The 20380-nt window shown below is 43.0% G+C and overlaps 1 protein-coding gene across 45 annotated transcripts in view; it reads right to left on the bottom strand.

The window, feature by feature from the left end:
- The window catches only part of SORBS2 (sorbin and SH3 domain containing 2), a 184386-nt gene that overhangs the window by 145612 nt on the left and 18394 nt on the right, over nt 1–20380 (bottom strand). For all 45 annotated transcript variants that reach the window (XM_053402421.1, XM_053402427.1, XM_053402433.1 and 42 more), the window contains exon 3: nt 8015–8152. The gene's annotated coding sequence lies outside the window, so the exon portion shown is untranslated. The remainder of the gene's footprint in view (nt 1–8014; nt 8153–20380) is intronic.

The following is a 20380-nucleotide window of genomic DNA, read 5'->3' as shown; positions in this document are numbered from 1 at the left end:
TAAGAACCTTTGCACATCCTTTTTCGTTTTCGGTGTCTTCCATTCCAGCACCGCCTGGACCTTGCCTGGATCCATGGCTAATCCCTTGTCTGATAAGCGGTACCCCAGGAATTCCACCTCCTTGGTGTGAAACTGACACTTCTCCAATTTCACCCACAGCTGGTTTGCTTGCAGCTGGCTCAGCACTTCCCTGACATCCTTTACATGCTGCTCCTCATTCTCTGAATATATCAGCACGTCATCGAGGAAGGCCACGCAATTCTTGTAGAGCAAAGGTCCCAGGACATGGTTCATGAGCGATTGAAAACAGGCGGAGCCTGATTGCAATCCGAATGGCATAACGAGATATTCAAAAGCCCCCAAAGGGGTGAACATGGTGGTTTTCCATTCATCCCCTTTCTTTATTCGTATCAGGTTGTATGCCCCTCTCAGGTCCAGTTTCGTGAATATCTTTCCCTTCCTCACCCTGGTCAAAATGTCATCAATCCTGGGCATGGGGAAAGTCACTGGTTCTGACACGGCATTTAGCCGCCGGTAGTCCACTACAAGCCTGGGTTTATCTGTGTTTTTTTTGTCCACAAAAAACACTGGGCTCCCTCCCACCGCTCTGGACTCTCTGATGAAGCCCCTCTTCAGGTTTTTATCAATAAACTCCCTTAACTCTTGCATTTCCCTGTCTGACATGGCGTACAGCTTGCCCACGGGGAGCTGGGCCCCAGGGACCAGGTTAATTTGGCAGTCAAAGTCTCTATGCGGTGGTAGTTTATCTGCTTCCCTTTCGCTGAAGACCTTGCTCAGGTCAGCGTATTGTTTGGGCACCTTCCCTTTGTCCGCCACTTCCGTCCCTGCTAGAAAGGCTTTTGCCCCTTCTGGCACCTTTCCCTCTCTGCAGTGTTCCAGGCAATGTGCTGACCCAAAGGAGACCACTCTCTGATGCCAGCCCACTAGCGGGTCATGCAACGCTAGCCAGCTCATTCCCAAAATGACGGGAGCCCCTCCCAGGGTGGCCACATTGAACGCTATCCTTTCGGTGTGCCTGGCCACCCTCATAACCATTGGGACGGTCTGTAGGCTAACTTCTCCTCCCAACAGCTCCCTCCCATCGATCGTGGTCACCTACAGGGGGTTGCTTAAAGGGAGTGTCTGTATCTGGTGTTCAGCTGCAAACTCCTTACTCATAAAATTACAGGAGCTGCCTGAGTCCAACAGCGCCTTTGTCTTTAGTGGGTATCCGTTTGCCAGCTCTAGCAACACCTCTATTACTAGGGCTGGTCTTGGAGGTTCTGGAATGGGCACTTTTACTGCTCCTTGGCCTGGCTGCAGTGCCCTGACGGTGGCAGCCAGGCGTTGGCTTTTACTGGCTCCTGGACTCCCTCCTCCTTCCCCCCAACAGCTCCCGCCATCCCTTGCCATTCCTTTCTTTGCGGGCAGACTCTGGCAAAGTGACCTGGCTGCTGGCAGAGATAACATTTCTTGGCGCTCTTTCCCTCCTTCTTCCTCCCTTCACTGGGATTTGAAACTGCGCGCGCGCGCGCTGTTCCAACTTCCATCGGCTCTCCTGGTGGGAAACTTGGCTCTGGAATCTCTGGAATGCGGAAATCCCTCCAACGCTCTCCTTTCCCCTCCCGCTTCTCCAAGGCTCTTGCCTCCTGGCGCGCTCCAATGGTCAGCGCTGATTTGGTCAGCTGGTCCATAGACTCCGCCCTGGGCGCCCGGGAAAGTTCGTCTTTCACCGCCGAAGAAAGCCCCTCTTCAAAGAGCATTTGAATGGGTTCCGCCGATAGGTCCCATCCCAATTTATGTATCAACATTGTAAACTCAGTCCAGTACTCACGAACCGATCGGCTCCCCTGTTTGCAAGCCATCAATTGTCTGCGCACCAGTCCCTGTTCAATCTCGCTGGAAAACATCAAATCCATGGCGCGAAAAAACTTCCTCGTGTCCTTCAGCATTTCACTATTCCCTGCCATCAGGGGTCTAACCCAGTCTCTCGCCCCCCCTTCGAGATGGCCAATCACAAACGCCACTCGCGATGCCTCGTCGGGAAAGTCGTTAAACTGCAGTTCGAGAGCATACTGCATCTCTGTCCTAAAGGCTTGGTAGTTCCTGGGGTCCCCCCCAAACTTCTGCACCAATCCTGGCATCTTTCTTGCTAGTGTAGCGCCTTTTGCCTTTTCTGCATCCTGCGCCCTCCTTTCTTCTAGCCTCGCCGTTTGCAGTGCTAGCTGGACTTCCAACACCCTGTACCTTTCTTCCAGGCTTGGACCCTCTCCAGCTCCTCCTGCTCCCCCGGCTCCGGCTGGGTTGCTCATGATGCCTCTCTGCACAAGCTGCTTTCAGGGACTGTCCGATTGCTGTGATGGGATGGTGAGCTGCTTGTGCGTAAAATCCTAGTCCCTCAGAGTTTGGCTAAGTCCACAAACCTCTGTCTGTGACGGAGCTCCTTAAGCATGGCTCCATCAGTCGCTCGTTGAATCGGACAGTGGGCGTTTACGGAACTTCTTCCAGCATAAAAGCTCCTTAACGGAAACGCGTCTTCTGGACTCTCGGCGTGACAGTTTCCGGCGAGGAGTGGGTGTCCCTACAGGAGGTCCTGAAACCTCCCCACTGTTCTCGCTTGAAGTGTCTCTGAGCCCTCCCTCCGACTCACTTTCCCTTGGAACTCCACTTCTCCCCCTGCTGGTCCCCTCCTCAGCTGAATGGTCTCTCTCACCCTCCGTGAGCCCTTTCACCTCCTGCGTCTCAGATGGCAGTTCCCTGACATGTATTGTCTTCGATAGTGCAAATTTGGCTAGCTTAATCTTTAAAGACAAACTGAATCAAACATCTCCCCCATCCCTACTTTGTGATTTATAAAAAGCACAGGTGTGAAGCCCCAAGAGATGTTTTCAGACAGACAGACAGACAGACAGACAAGCAAGCAAGCAAGCTGCAAAGTGAGTGACTATTTTAAATGAAGCACCAGCAAAGAGAAGGAGTTGTGTAAACCATTCGTCACTGCTTACCGGCTCCAAATCCCACAGCTCCAAAAACATACAATTGCTTTTCCCTTATGGCACTCCAAACATGTTACATTAGCTTTGTTTATTAATTCCCATCTTCTCCATTTCCAAGTTTAGTGCCATTCATTTAGTTTATTAATTTAATCCATTCTATATAAAAAACACCCAGAGCAGTTTACAATAAATAAAAACAGAAATAATATTTGTTTTCATCTCCAACCCAGCGGGGGAATGTGCTTTCTTTGTATGCATTTTTAAAAAAGTCACTCCAGTGAATTCACAACACACATTTGATCTGTGACATATAGCTTACCCCTTAAAACCAAGAGATTTCCCTTCTTTCTACACAATTTTGAACCCTACAATGTATTCCTCAGTGTAAGCAAATGTTACTCCCCTCTCTGACATTTATTTTCTCTTCCATTAACTATTAACTTATACAAAGGAATGAGCAGTAAATTTCCAACTATTGATTTGACCTCAATGCTTTATTTGTGTTAAATTTTTTCCCCTAAGTTTCAAGCTTCCTCAATGTTGCAGCCACTTACTTGGGAGTTCTTTCCCCCAAATTATGTGAAATAAGCTGGTTGTGCTTTCTTAAACTAAGGGAATTGCACTATGCATAAATTCAAAGACATTTTATCCTTCATTATTCATGCACATGCTCCATATTAATCCCCTTAACACTTATATTTCATAACTAAGGGCTTATCCACACTTACCTGTCCTCCATGCTTTCCAGGCATAGCTAGTGTTTAAGCTCCTTGCCTAAATACATTTTTTTTTTAGCTCCCTCCCCCGCAAACTCTACTCTTTAAAGCTGAATCAGAGCAAATGGCAATTCACGGACCCATGTCTGGAAAGAGTGGGGCAAAAGGTGTGGGCAATCCCTAAGCCTTGTGAGTCCTAGCTACTGTTAGGTTTCATTGGACCTTTATCTATCCTTCCCATGTCCCTCCAAACTATCTTATCAATCATGTAGTCCAGGGTTTCCTAAACCTGGGTCTCTAGCTGTAGCTGATGGGCTACAATTCCCATCATCCCTGACCACTGGTCCTGTTAGCTAGGGAAGATGGGAGTTGTAGTCAAATAGCAGCTGGAGACCAAAGTTTGGGAAATGCTGACAGAGTCCTATGAAACTGGATTCCATCCATGCACCCAAATCCAGAGACCAGGGCAGACTTCACTGTGCACACAAGGCTCTAGTAGCCACAAGCAACTCCATTCATGTCAATGAATGAAGCAAATCTGCAATTGGAACAAGATGTACCTAATATGAACCTGCATTTTGTATTGAAAATGCTGTTTGGGGTGAAGAGAGCTCCATACGTATGTTAGATGCTTTGGACAGATCAGAGGGGTGGGATTTTCAAGAAGCAATACATTTTTGAAAGCAATATTTCTACAATGCACTGTATTAATTTTACACTGGAAACTAAATTCAGAAACATTCCAAGATGAGGTGGCATTTTCATTGTCAATAGCCTAATAAAACACACATGTGTGCATTTTCTCATTTGAATATTTATAAAAACACAGGAGGCAGTTCATTTTACAATCCTCTGCATGGTTACTCAAAAGTACATTCTGTGTTCAGGTTAAGTACATAGCATTGCAGTCTTATTCAGCTAATGGCCCAGTGCGGACAATTATTACCAGCTTCATAAAGCCATAGTTTATTAAGCCAGGAATTGCCTCTTCCCACCCTTTACATCAGATGTCAGTGAAAAGATCCTAGCTTGTATTGAGTCAGAGTTCCTTGCTATGGTTGAATCAGGGAAATCTTTCTTATAGCTGGTTAACAAACCAGGAAAATAAGCCAGGAGTGCTCAACTCAACACTCATTCCTGGCTTAATAAACCGTGGTTTATGAAGCAGAGAATAATTGTCCAAAATGGGTCAAAGTCAATTATGCCAAGTACTCCTTTTACTCATAGCACTGAGCTTTTGAAGGCTTACAGTGTTCCCTGGGAGTGAAACAGGTAAGTTAAACAAAAAATGCAAATGGGGAAATTTCGTATTACTTTTTCACTAACATACTTGACACCACCATTGGAGAGTGAACAAAGAACACACTGTCAAAGACGAAACCTGCACAGAATGTTACCACTTGTTTTCTATGAATGCAGAGGTATATTTACTAAAAGAAAGACATTCCATTCCTCTCCAGAGATTTCTCCTTCATTCAGAAGAACTACAGTGCTGTGTTCATAGTGTTTGGATTCCAGGTTACATCAACATTTCAGTTACAGACCCCTATTTGCAGGAGCAATATTAGTTTGATATATTAAAAAAATGCAAGCTTAGACTTCAATTTGGCATTGCTTGGTTCTAATTGGAGGAGAATTTTAAGTGTATGTAATTTGGCTTTTGTGAACTAAGTGAGGGTACTTAAATATTAAACAAACAGAAAAGAATAATGTAGAAGACATTGTTCGGCACAAAATCTTTTAATTCAAATTTTATTTCCATTAAAACTAATACTCCACGCTCTGGTAACTTCCAGACTGGATTATTATTATGTACTCTACATGGGCTGCCCATGATGATGACCCAAAAATTTCAGTTTGCTCCAAAATGCAGCAGTCAGGTGCTCACATTAGTGTTTAAAGCCCCCCCCGACCCTCTTGGATATTAAGATCAGCAGCAGAGGCCCTCTTAGCAGTTCCACCACCTTTATAAGTTCGGGGGCTTGGATAGGGCATTCTTTGTGGCAGCACCTAAAGTTGTGGAATTCCCTCTCCACAGAGGTTCATCTGACAACTTCATTATGTTCTTCCTGCCACATGCTGAAGACTCACTTTTTTACTCTGGTCTTTGACACCTGAGTTATATGTTTGTAGGACCCACCCTATGCTCTTGACTGCAATTTGTTTTACACTGATTTTAATATCATATTTTTAAATTGCTGTAACCAGCAAAGGGAGTTTAGGGTGGAAAGCAGGTAGGAAATCAAATAAGTAATCAGTGGCGTAGCAAGGTTAGGTGGTACCCGGTGTGGAGAATTTCTTGTCAACCTCCCCATTGAAATCTAGTTGGACTCCCAAGAGACTGTGATCTACTCACAGTATAAAAAGACTGGCTGTGATCTACCCATTGTCATTGCCAGGAGCTGTTGAGCTTTTTTAAGGGAAGGATTGGCCAAAGTTGTTAAGCTTTTTGGGGGGTTGCAGGGTTTGGGCCCTGAGTTGAGAGAACTTCTGCTTCTCTCCTTCCCTCCACTCTCCACTTGTTTGCTTGCTTGCCTCCTTCCCGTCCTCTGCCTGCCTGCGGGGCTGTCAAAACAAAGCAACGCAAAGCAGCACAACTACCCCCTTCCCCCGACGGCTCCAGATAGGCAGGAGTCGTGGGCGAGTGGCACGCCGAATGTCACCCCCCTCGGTGGATGATACCCGGGGTGGCCTGCCTCCACCTTGCTCTGCCCCTGTAAGTAATAATCATATTTTTGCAGTAGGGTGTGCAAAGCACTTGCCAGCGTCTCCTCCCCCTGCCATAGGTCTGCCCAACTACAAAAGTAACAAAAACAAGAGGAGGTATCTACAAGACTACTACTATTTGTAGGATGGACACAAGGCATCTTTAAGCTTTTTCAGCTCTTTCTCAATGGTACCTTCTTCTGAAAAATAGTCATCTTCTTTTGAATGGTTTCACTAGAGATCACACCCCTTCTGGATTTGCACGTTATGCCCCTTATCATATAAAATGACCCAAGCCTTAAAATCAACATTAGATTCGCCCTCTGGCTTATCATTAGCAACAAGATGAGTCAAAGATTCCAGGGATGAGTGGTGATGGCATTGTTGATATGATGTTCCCTCTCTAAGGGGTGGAGGTTAATAAGCCCACCCTTCCTATTCTTAGATGAATTCGTAAAACATTTTAATTCCATAAAGGGCTTTATGATTGATTTCTGCTGTTTTTATTTCTCTGTTCTGGTTTTTAAATGCTGTTATGCTTTTATCTGCATACTGTGCTTTATTGTTATGCTCTTATTGTGAAGCTCCTTTAGAAAACTAGTTTGAAAAGCAGGATATAAATAACTAGCAACAATTTCCTTCATCCACATTTTCCTGGGAATTGGCAGTCTACCCACCAACCTTTCAGCTAAGGTGGGTGCCTTTTTTCAAAGCCAACAGAACATTTGCATAAGGAAGCTTTAACCCTTCATCATGGCAGCTCATTGCTGGACAGTGGTCAGACCAAGGAGTCTGACAGAAAAAAAGGGACAGGTCATGACCGAAGGATTTCAGGAAGGCAAGTGGAGCTACTTATATACTTTTGCTATTCAAGAAGCAAGTTGCAAGGCAAAGTTGAGAAGAGATTAATAAACTGAAGGCAGAAGAAGGCGGCGGCAACCCATAGCAAGTATATTTTCAGCAAAATGAAGAGATAAAGCTTTTGCTGTACCCACTTCAGGCTGTCATTGGAAGGCTGGCGACGGCTGTCACTGCAGATACTGAAATGAATTCTGAACATTTACTGTATCAGAATACCAAGGACTAAGGAAATACAGATCAACTCAAAAATATACAATTACAATCCCTTATTTCCCTCCCTTTTTACCAGGAGAAATGGAGTATGGCAGCAAATTATAGTATTCCGAGATTCAAGTACTTGAAAGCTAGCAAACAATTTAAAAAGAAAGTCACTGACTAGTTTGCTTCAGACCTTTTCAAAGGCAATTACCAGACCAAAGACATTAATAGGAAAAATAAATTCTTTTCTTGAAACAAAATTAGCATTTCATTAAATTTCCTGAATTACTATTTATTTAGCAATACACAGCATAAATCTCACATGCCTCTGCACACCGTTAGCTTGCTGAGATTTCAAAGAGACTCTCTCTCTCTCTCTCTCTCTCTCTCTCTCTCTCTCTCTAAGAAATACCAACTCTCTATGGCAGGTTCTTACAGTATGTTAATTAATGACCAAGGAATGCCAGCTATGAATGCAGAATGAAATTGTAAATCCCTAACACACACACACAAGCACACACACAAAGAGAAAATTACCGGTCAGACGAGTCTTCTTGTTTTTCAGATGTAGGAGATTTTAATATTTTTGTTCTTGTACATCAAGATCTTGTTAACTCAGTCCTTTCTTGATGTTTAGCTTCTGTAAAGGTCTAAGTTTAACTGAAGAACAAGAACCTGCAATAGAGAGGAAAAGAGAGGGCGATAAGAGCATGAAAGAATTTCAGCTGCTGGCTACAGCTACTGTTCTAGGAGCATTTGAGCTATTTTCAGCACCGGACGGGTTTGTCTGCAATAAGAGAAACCAGAAAAGTACACAGGCAGGAAACTCACAACAACTTTGTTCACTGTTCAGACTCCACATCCAAACTTGCAATGCTGAGCAAAATCAGTTTTCAGACAATTTAAAGCAGCATGCCGCACAAGAAATAAACCCTGATTGACTTCATTTTTCTTGGATCGGGTGACCAGCCTGGAAAATACTGTAAATATTGTGCCTCCTTTTAATAGCATCAACCCAAATTCTTTGAATGAGGAGCTTTCTCTTATATGCTTTATTTTGCTTCCAAGGCTTTTAGATCTCACTGGTTCACTTGGCTTCCTAAAAGGGAAACCAGAAGTTTATTTCCTGTTTGCAACAAAATGTTTGGAATCTGCAACCCTTCTATTTTCGAATGCTTAGTGACCTAAGAATGATTGTTGACTCTGTAGTGTTTATGTGACAAGGGAAATGAGGAGCCAATTGGTATTGCAATTGCCCACCTATTCACTACTGCAGAGAAGGAACAACTGCTGAAGGTTTCTTCGTGTTGGGATACTATGGTAAGCATACTCATCAGGCACATTACAACGAGAAAAACTTTAATATCTACGTCTATATATAACACTTTCAACTGTTCAAAATGGTTAGTGTACAATATCCTGAAAGAACCCTGTAAAATAAATCAGTATTACTTATTTTGTAAATGGGGTGACTGAAGCTGAGGTGGGGGGCAGCCTATGTAAGTTTATGGACATGATGAGATTCAAACCCTCAGTTTCCTGATTCCAGAGGATCAGTCCAGACACCATTTTCACACTGGGGAATAAAGAACGCTAACTTATTAATTAGTCTTTTCCCCCAAAATCTTCCATCATTATAAATGTGGGAAATTTAAAATGGAAACGGAAGAAGAAATTGCTGCCGTTTGCATGGCCAGGAATGGAAATGAGTCAGGCGAATACAATCAATATTTTTTTTACATTACCGTTGTGGTTGTTTTTTTAATGTCCACAAATGACATATAATTAATGAAAACAATGTTTTGCATCTAAATGTATGTAAGTTAGGTAAATACTTTGCAACTTACATTAAGTAGAAGATAGCGAGACAAATAACGTAGTACTAATCAAACTGCAAGGGACGTGGGTGGCGCTGTGGTCTAAACCACAGAGCCTAGGGCTTGCCGATCAGAAGGTCGGCAGTTCGAATCCCCGTGACGGGGTGAGCTCCCGTTGCTCAGTCCCTGCTCCTGCCAATCTAGCAGTTCAAAAGCACATCAAGTGCAAGTAGATAAATAGGTACTACTCCGGCGGGAAGGTAAAAGGTGCTTCCGCGCGCTGCTCTGGTTCGCCAGAAGCAGCTTAGTCATGCTGGCCACATGATCCGCATGATCCGGAAGCTGTCTGTGGACAAATGCCGGCTCCCTAGGGCAGTAAAGCGAAATGAGCGCCACAACCCCAGAGTCGTCTGTGACTGGATTTATCGATCAGGGGTCCCTTTACCTTTACTCAAACTGCTGTGGAACAGAAACAGCAATGATTGTGGGGCAAATACAGGTCGGAACAGAAATTGCTGCCTTCTTATATGCCATCATGCCAGAGAACTTTCCTGGATGTTCTCTACAAACATCTTTCCTAACTGGGAAACCCTTCATCGCCAAGAAAAAACCCTCATCTCTAACAGTTTATCTTGCAGTGCCCTTCACAGGACTTTTATTTCCACTAGGTGGAAAATTAGCTCGTTGATCCTCATATCAAGGGATGGGGAGAAATTTACTCGGTCTGCATTTTAATGCAAACCCATCAAATTTGCACTTTATGAACCAATGAATGAACCCTTCAAAATTCACACTTCTCCAACGTTTGTGATGCAGCTCTCCAACCAAAGAGTGCCTACAAAATGTGTATATTAGAGGAAAATGCATGCAAAAAATGCAGATATTGCTGAAAATAAACACTGATTGTATTAGGGGAAATTGCTTACAAAACTGTGTGTATTTGGAGAAGTGTGCGCAAGAATGCAAATGAAAATTAATTAACATGTGGGACATACAAAACTTAAGACTGGAAAAATAAAAAACTGGGTGGTGAGATTTTTTCTGGTTCAGCTCATTCCTCATCGAATGCACTCAGAATGGCAACAGAAGGATCAATATCACCAAGACCACAAATGAAAATCGAATGTTGCCTATTTTGGAGTGGTTCTGCAACATTATTGTTGTTTGCAAAGTAGTGCTCAAAAGCTTTGTTTCAAAAGCAAACACAAACAGCGCTTTATTAAACAACCCATGCAATAATATTGCAACTTCCTGTCCTCACTTGCTGCATATGACTGACAACTTCCTTCTCTTAAAAGTACAGGCAAACTTTATAGATCGGGTAATCAACGTAGTGCCCTACAGATGTTTTAGGCTACAGTTCCCATCAGCGCCAACCAGCATGGACAATAGTGAGGGATAATGGGACTTGCAGTCCGTAACTTCTGGGAGGGCACCATGTTGGCTACATCTGTTCTAGGAAATGCCTCAGGAGCCAGTAAGGTGTATTGGTAAGTGTGTCAGACCAAGATCTAGGAGATCAGGATTCAGATCCCTACTTGGTCATGAAGGTCACTGGGTGACTCTGGGCCAACTATTCACTCTCAGCTTAACATACCTCACTGGGTGGGTGTGAGGATAAAAATGGGGAAAATGAGAAAGCGATATGTGCCTCCTTGAACTCTAAAAAGGGAAAGGTGGGATATAACTGTAAAAATAAATACATAAGATAAAAATACAGGACATTATAGGAGAATCTCAGTTGAGCAATGGATCATTCAAATATATGTGCTTGTTACAGGAGTTGTAAAATCAAGATTTATAAAAGATATCCAGTAAAAGAGCTCAGGATTGAATGAGTCCTGGATTGAATACAGTGGTACATCTGGTTAAGAACTTAATTCATTCTGGAGGTCCATTCTTAACCTGAAACCGTTCTTAACCTGAGGTTCCACTTTAGCTAATGGGGCCTCCTGCTGCCGCCGCTCCGCCGGAGCACGATTTCTGTTCTCATTCTGAGGTAAAGTTCTTAACCCGACGTACTACTTCTGGGTTAGTGGAGTCTGTAACCTGAAGTGTTTGTAACCTGAGGTGTTTGTAGCCTGAGGTATGCAGACAGGCACCTGGTTCTTGCCTGGACAAGACAGCAATTCCCTGTTCTATCTCTCACCAAGGAACAAGTTCCAGTTCTAGCTGCTTTTCAAAGAACTACCCCTGTTCATTCCAGCCCTAAAAACTACACTGGGCTGCTTGCTCCACTTCTTCTTCAACACTGCTGTTTTGGGGGTTTTCCACACTAGGGAGATACGGCTACTCTTGTCCCAGCCAGCAAGATGCAAGAAAAAACAAATGTATGATGCTCTGCAGAGCTATATTTCTTTCCTTTCCCTGAAACAGTCTCCTCAAGCAGACAGCTTCCATCCACCTTCAGATCCCCTCATTTACCAGCGGCACAAAATTCAGTCTTGCAACTTGATTGTTTTGCTGTAAATCTATCTTACCTGTCACTTTGATAGCATTTACTAAGCTTGTTAAGTAGCACTGCTTTTGGGGTGAGTTAATCATTTGCAGCAACTGCCCACAATAATTCTTCGCTTTTGCTCGATTTCAAGAAATGTGTTTTATAGGTCGCAAATATTATTAAAATTTCTGCAGCCAGCCTGTCTGTCTCCAGGACATGACAGATTTCCATAACTCTGAAAACAGCCATGCCAAAAAAGAAGTCAAGAAACATCACCCTTAAATCTAGACAATTGCTTGCCAAATATTTTGCTACACCCTACGTTTTAAAACAGGGATGGGGAACCTTTGGCCCCCTAGATTTTGCTTAACAGCTCCCATAAACCCCAGCCAGCATGGCCACTAGTCAGGGCTAGCTGGATTTGTAGTCCAACAATGTTTAAGATCAAAGGTTCCCCACTCCTGTTTTAGGCAATGTTATTGATATTGCTTGCCATTTTTGATAATACTAACATTTTAGCAAAAATATGAAAGCTTTTGGGAAAGTATTAAGTCAGTCATACATGCATTTGCCCACCAGCTGTTAGCCATAATAGCAAAATAGAACCATATTCACAGACAACATAGCTTGCAATGTCAGATGCTGGGGAGAAACAGGGAGAAGCTATCACCTTCACATACTGCTTAAGAACACAGAGATACATCAGGCTGGCCTCTTATAGGCAATCATTTTGCCATTACCTTCTAGATAAGGTTTGTGCACCACATCATGTGATCGATTATGCAGGGCAGGGCTTACCTGGGTTCCCCAACATCTTATTCAGATTGGTGCCCCTGCTGCCTCTGAACCTAGAGCAGGGTTTCCCAAACTTGGGTCTCCAGCTGTTTTTGGACTACAGTTCCCATCATCCTTGACCACCGGCCCTGCTAGCTTGGGATGATGGGAGTTGTTGTCTAAAAACAGCTGGAGACCCAAGTTTGAGAAACCCTTGTTCTAGATCCTCCCACATATTTGCACTCCCTTTTCAGTTTTATACTAAAGTTAAACCTTTGGAAAGGCCACTTCCTGAGCTTGCCACACCACAGACCAACTGTTGGTCCTTTGCACTTGTTTCTCTTTCTGTGAAAGCACGTATGACTAAGAGTGGAATATGGGCCTCTCCTGTAAGAAGGTAAGAAAGGTATTTTCAACATGTCCCCTGCCCAAGATCTGGTGGAGATGTCCTTCCCTGTGTTACACCTATGGTGGAAGGGTGGCTGCGGTGATCAGAGAAGACTTCCTTGTGGAAGCTGTGCAACACATCACATCATGAGTTTCAGTGGTCCTCTCTTTTGCTGTTCAACAACTGGTGATTTTTTTTTTTCCAGCAAGCTTCTGCAATGCTTGGGAGATTACTTTAATCTGTCATGTCTGATCTCTATTGCATTTTAATTATGTTATGGTTTTACTATCAAATTGCAGCTTTTAATTGATCTAAGTCAACTTGAATGGTGTATACATCAGAGGGGTGATGGTAAATATTCTCTAATAAATAAAGCGTCGGCTGGACTGTTGTGGGCAACAGACCACTTACTGAAAGGGTGTTATAACCATTCCCATTAACAGTTAAAAGCAAATGGAAAATAAAATTGGAGACATTTGAATGCCAAAATCTAGTCCTTAAGTCCAGTAAAACTGACCTACTTCATGACTGCCTACTGAAGAAGACAGCTAAAACAAGCAACTCTTTTCTGCATACTGTCATAAGCAGAAACACATTTGAATATCCTAGGAGTGAATTGAAATGCTTAAGAGTCAGCAATCAAATTGTTTAGTTTTCTGAATAATCAGGCATTTGGGATCTTCACAGCTCTGCTTCAAAGCAAATAGTAAATAATATAGTTTTTGATCTGCAGCCACACAAGTAGAATTCTGCTTGCTGAAGAAGGCTTTCCTCCCCCCGCCCCAGTTCCCCATACCACCCAAAAAGCCACTCCAGAGGGACTAAGGGGGCTGCAGTGGAATGAGGAAATCAGTGGAAATCAGTGAGGTTGTCTTACACACATGGAAAGACCTTTCCACCCGTGGAAGTCATCTCTGGATCCCATCCATCATTGCAGTGTTTGCCAACATAGTGTCCTTCAAGTTTTGGACTACAACTCTCATCAGCCTCAGCTCTGGTGGCTGGGGCTGATGGAAGCTGTAACTCGAAACATCTGGATGGAATCAGGTTTGTGAAGGCTGTGTTATTGGGTGCGGTCTACAAATTATGAGGCCTGCTTAATCAATAGAACACAGGTTTTAATTTTGTGTTTAAGTCTGTGATAAAACAAAGAAATCCTGTTGAAGCTGCACACTTTTAGGACTGGATTGTAAGTGCTGTGAATTGTCAGTGGGGCTTAGACACACCTGCTTTTCTCTGCAACCACCATTTCTGTAGTGCTACTGAGAAAACAACATACCAGGAATGGGGGAAGCTGTGACCCTTCAGATGTTCTTGAACTGAAACTCCCATCAATCTCAACCAGCAAGGCCAATGGTTATTTATGATGTAAGTGCCTCATCATCTGGAGGGTCACAGGCTCCCCATCACTATCATATGATGTAATCATGAATAGAAATATAATTTTGTTAGGAACAAGTTCAAAGCCAGACTTTTGCCCTTGGTTATATGAATGACTTCTTGGCCGAATGACACTGGTAGGCTATGACTATAAAGTTTAACTACCTGAAGGTAGTGTTCCAGAGCAGTAAGAAAGAAACGCAGACCTTTTTAACGCAACCACAGAACTTCTGGATGTACTTGACTATTCCTAAATCACCTGTATGGATAGCATCCATCATATAGCTTAGTCACCTGGCGGCAATGGACTTAGCTATATCTGGATGGTGTCAAGGAGTTTCCTTGTTATCTATTGGGGGTGGGGGGCTAAACCCTACAAATTAATATATGATAAGATTTTGATTATTTGCAATATTGAAGGGAAGATTGCAGGCCAGTGGAAAAAAAGTACAGGCTAAGATTCCTTTCTAAGCCAGTGCCTCACGTGGGATAGAGGCATTAACATGACAAAAAGGTTTGATGGCCCATCTAGGAAGAATCTTGGGCCTGGGCAGATAGAGGTCGCCATGGTGGTGGGGTGTATATTTCAAGTGACAGGGGAAAAAGGAGACTTTAGAGCAAGGTGTGCTGAGAAGAGGGAGAAAAAAAGACTGGGATCCATCTTGAGCAGGTTGGCTGAAGGCTGGGAGAGACGCCTTTAACTCCAGAGCTGCACTGCTGTGAGGAACAAGCCCCTCTTGCTGTAAGATTCAGACTCCCTCCATGCAGACTGAAGGTGTAAATATATGAATAAATCATATTTCTTAAAGCTAAGACAGTCTCTGCTGTTTCTCCATTCTCCAAAGAAACACAGATTGCTTTGGGTGAGTGCCAGGAGCCCCCTGGAATCTTACTACCACTTGGCAGAGAGTTGGGCTGGGACCCAACTTCCATAACATCCTGATACATTCTTGTTTAAGAAAAATAATAAAGTTATTTTCTAGCTTTCAGACTGGTGTCCTCTGAGCCTTCCATGACAACCTTCATTTCTTAATATATTTTCCCCAAATATGCAAACACCTTCTCCCCCTTGCATGTATTTATTAAATTGCATGGAAGCATTGAATTTGACCAATAATAACTATTTTCCTCTGAGAAAAAAATATTAGTGGGTATCCACAGATGCCATGGGAACCATTTACCAAAGCAGTCATCTATAGCATGTTTTCACTCCTGTAATTTCCTTGAATACATGTCTGAGGGTGGGGTAACAATCAGGGGACCCCAATAGATCTTTTCTGTAGGGACAGCTTTGATAGCTGAGATCAGGTTAGCTGGCAGCTGGCCCAATGAACACTTTCATTTCTCTTCTCAGATGGAAAGGTGCTAAGCTGTGGGAAGCTTTGAAGTTGCAGATTAGGTTGCTGACAGGTGGACTGATCCCCACTTTCAAAGGCATCCTTCCTTAGACAGAAGGCTGCCCAACTGATTATACTGTCATCTCTCTCCTCCTCAGCTTGAGTAGAGGATGGGTGCAAGTTTGGTCCAGAGGTACCTCACCTATAGTTTAGCACTCTGGCTCCCTTTCTCCTGTCCTCTGTCTCTCATCCAGACAAGCACAACAGAGGTTTTCCCTATTAGGAGGGAATGCTGAATGCTCTATTAAGTACCTTCTGCATCCACTTATTTGGCTTCACACTCAAAGCTGTGGGTGATAAGAAAAGGAGCAGATGTTGGGAAATCACAAAAGCTTATTCTACTTAGCAATGGGAAGGACGATTTGTTTCAAAGGACATATTCAAGGAATCTGGACATTTGCTACCATAACTAAGGCACAATGAACAATAAGGTGGCCAACCTGTTTCTCAAATGCATTACTTCAGACTGCCAATGATAGCTCACAAGATCAAATTCTCCTCTCTATATAAAATCCTTGCACACAGAAAAGTAGATGCAAGGGAGGATTCTAGTGAAGCCATCTGTCTTGACATATCAGTTTTCTATGTGCAGGGAAAACACACCAATCAATAAATAAATTCCCTCATCTAAGTAGAACAGTTCAGAAAACAGGTCAGCTGCCTCATCTACTATTTGTGAGAACTAGGCCTCAGAGTAAAAGGGAGATCATTTTGCCATCTTGTAGAAAAGCATCCATTGTTCCCTCTGAAAAGGAATGTCAAAGTCCGGGTAGAGAATCAGGGCTGTGTAGAATACCTGGTAATATTGTGTTAAGTCAGTATTTGCACATTTGGATCTTAAATGTGAAATCAGGAAGTCTAAAAAAGTCATCTAACTGCAAGCAACTCTGTTCAGGCTATAAACGTGGCATGGGACACCTAAAAATGAGCTTTTATTATAAACCCTGAAGGCAGCGCCAGGCTAACAATGCCAGTATCATTCAGTCCCCTGGTGGATCCCAGGTCTGCCTTAGAGGCAATTCAGAAAGATGGATCAAAGTAAGAGATGACTGGTTATTCCTGCTAGTGACCCAAAAAGAACAAAGGAGAGAAGAAAAGATAGGTGCGAGGTGACAAGGATTATATACGAGCCATTCAGAACTACAAAATGTTCTGTGTGCTGCAGTGTGTGCTGCCAATGAAAAGAAATCACCTAGGCTGTCAAATTTCAGAAGGGTAGACATCCAAGTGTGTTCAGGGTCAATTTTAGAAATCAAGCTCTGCTGGGCTACAAACTCATACATCCACGCTGTCCTCATTTTTCTGGTACCCATCCCTTCTAAATCACTGCGGCTATTTTACATTTGAGGGTGTGCACATGTGCACTAGCCACAACCCGCTTAGGGCCAAACTGCACATTATATTATTCACACTGAGCAGAGGGGACCGTGCTTAAAATCATGCTCGCAGTCCAGGTAGCCCCCACCCAACAGTTTCCTGTAAATCAAACAGCCCCAAGCTGGCCTGAGACATTTTGAATGCTGAGGCCAAATATCCCACTGACAGCCCTGCAAGGGCTTCACCTCAACGACAAATGCTTCAAGCGTATCTGGAACGCCTCCCTATCACAGGAAGCAGCAGTACATTTTTATTGTCAAGTTCTACATGCTACCATTCGGTTAACAATGCCACTGACACATAGGGAGGCATTCTTCATGAGCAGAGTTACTTCTTTTGGGGAGAAATGGGACAAAACAAAAATGGCCTTCCAAAGCATAGACAAACAATGTGGTGATAGGACTTTTCTTCTTCTTGTAAATGAAATGAAATTCAAATGAATGCTTTCTTCGTGTCAACATAAAGTGTTGTAAGTTATCATCTAAACTGGAGAAACTCATCACTCAGAAGCAATGATAAAGGAAAGATGTGTTTATTTCCTGATAAAGGAAAGATGTGTTCTCTCTTCTTAATGTATATTCAGCTGTTAACTCACAGTGACCACACTACTGCAAAATTAAGAAAATTCCATACCCTCCAGTATTTCTCTGTTAAAATAGGGACGTACCATTCCATAATGATAATTTTACTATTTATACCCCACATATCCTACTGAGTTGCCCCAGCCGCTATGGGCAGCTTCCAACATATATAAAGACACAATAAAACATTAAGCATTAAAAAAACACTTCCCTATAAAGTATTGGCTTCCGATGGCTCAGGGGTTGGATAACTCCATACCCTCCAACATTTCTCCAATGAAAATAGGGACATCCTAGGGAAAATGGGATCAAATCAGAAATTGGGATGGCTTCACTAAATCAGGGATGTCCCTGGAAAATAGGAACACTAGGAGGATCTGGAATTCTACTGGGGGGAAGTCAACAAACTTTCTGTGTTCTCTAGCCTTTAAAAGCCCAAAGCTTTATATATATATTTAATTGGTATGTATCCACAGATATGCAATTTTATGCAGTTTTACTGTCAGCTAACCTGAGGCTGTAATGTCTCCAGTCCAAAGCCAAGCAGGACCATTGTTATCAGTGGGCTTATAATATGTATAAGGAACTATCATAATGCAGAACCTTAGTTCAAAACAATTTCTCTTCTGGCTAGGTGCTGAATATATCAGGTGGAATCTTCATGCATGTGGAAGCATGCAAGTCATCTGAAAACAGTCCATAAGGAACATATAAAGCTCAATGAAGTCAGTGGGACTACTGATGAGTATATCTATACGGTTGCATCTTTATGTTGAAAGTCCTATCAAACTTGGGGCATTCTTCACACATAACTTTCTAAGGAATCTTTGCTGTATAGGCTAGACAAGATCCTATTACTTAGGTCATTATTTTCACAGGATATATTTTAGAAGACCCTTGAATGTAGTTAAACTTACCTGCACCGCCTGGTGTATGTTGTGTGTGCTTTGCAAACTTCCATATGTATAAACTTCTATCTGCAATAGGTAGTTGACAGCAAGGGGTGAAATATTTCGGTCCTACCTCAGTGGCACTGGTTAATCATTAATACACCATTTTGATTAATTCCAAAACAATTGCAGCCAACACCAATCTAGCTGCAACTGATAAATTCTGGACAGGAACATGCACAGATCCCGTCAAATGTCTTCATTTGAGCATAGCTCCACATATATCACCACATATGCTTCTGGTTTCCTCAGTTAAGCCACAGTCAACAATTAATTTTGTAGTATGCTAAGATAATGTGTTATGCATCCATGGAGAAACTTTATCCTTAGATTATGCCCTGATTCTAACATTATGCTGCTATTCACAGCCTGAGCAGTATATACCAAGTCCGAGAGATGTGATCCTTGCAGGACAAGATTCAAATTTCACTTCCATCACAAACCCTATCAAATGGCCTTATGCGTGTCACTGTTCTATCAACTTTTCACATCCTCATCTGCAATATGGAGAGAATATGGCTGACAGGACTTTGAGAGACTGATGTCCTACTTCAGACGTCATATTTCTGAATGAGCCACATGTTTGTTGCCACTTACTGCCCCCTCTGCCCGGTCACTTTCTTCTCCTTACAAGCTCAGCTTACTGCAGTATTACCTATTTGGCCAATTCAGTTTGCCATGATACCCAAGGTGGAAAGCTGTAGTTTGAGTGCTCCTTACAAACTTGAATGGCAAATATTTCAATGTATTTAATTTACTCGTATTATTATTACATTTATGGCTCACCTTTCCTCCAAAGAGGGCTCAGGGTGATAGGTGTGATTCTCCCCCTCCTCATTCCATCCTCACAACATTCCATCCTCACAAGTCATTTACACTGAGATAAACTGACTGGTCCAAGGTCACTTAGTGAGCCCCGTGGCTGAGTGGGGATTTGAACCCTGGTCTCCCAGGTCCTAGTCCAGCACTCTAACACAGCATACTGAACCACTGAAATGGGCCCATGCATTTTTGAAGAAATGAAATGTGCTTTTTTAAAAAAGAGAGAAAGACTGTGTTGGGCAAGATCACTCCCACCCCAAACCAGATTGATGAAGAATGAAACTGAGCTGTTTCCCATTATTTCAGAAATACCATATTTTTTGCTCTATAAGACTCACTTTTTCCCTCCTAAAAAGTAAGGGGAAATGTATGTGCGTCTTATGGAGCGAATGCAGGCTGCACAGCTATCCCAGAAGCCAGAACAGCAAGCAGGATCGCTGCTTTCACTGCGCAACAATCCTTATTGTTGTTCTGGCTTCTGAAATTCAGAATATTTTTTTTCTTGTTTTCCTCCTCCAAAAACTAGGTGCGTCTTATAGAGCGAAAAATACGGTAACTTTTGTTTATTTTCTGCGCTACTCCAAGTTCAGAAGCGTGCCTTGCTATTGCAGTGCCAGTAGGTCCTGGGAAATTCCAAGGGCTACCCATACTCTAGAAAGAAAAGTGGGATCTGAACTTGGTCCTTTCTTTCTTTTCATGGCTGGGGCACACCTGTTCTGCCACCCAGTAAATGGAGAGGGAATGGAAGAGGAGGTTTCAGGGATTGGGGTGACTGGCTGGCTGGGAGAGCCAGAAGTTATTCTCTAGCTTGGATTTTAGTTTGAGCTAGAGAGGTATGTTGAGGTTGCATCAGAAGCTTCTCAGAGAGCCTGGGATACCTTTGCTTGCACCTGTAAAATGCTCCTTCAGTAGCAATGTTATTTAACAGTTAATAACACATACAGGGCAAATCAGCATATAAACCAAACAGAAACCTA

The sequence above is a fragment of the Podarcis raffonei genome, chromosome 9 (genome assembly GCF_027172205.1).
Source record: "Podarcis raffonei isolate rPodRaf1 chromosome 9, rPodRaf1.pri, whole genome shotgun sequence".
Classification (NCBI taxonomy): Eukaryota; Metazoa; Chordata; class Lepidosauria; order Squamata; family Lacertidae; genus Podarcis; species Podarcis raffonei.
This window is presented reverse-complemented; position numbering and strand designations above follow the sequence as displayed.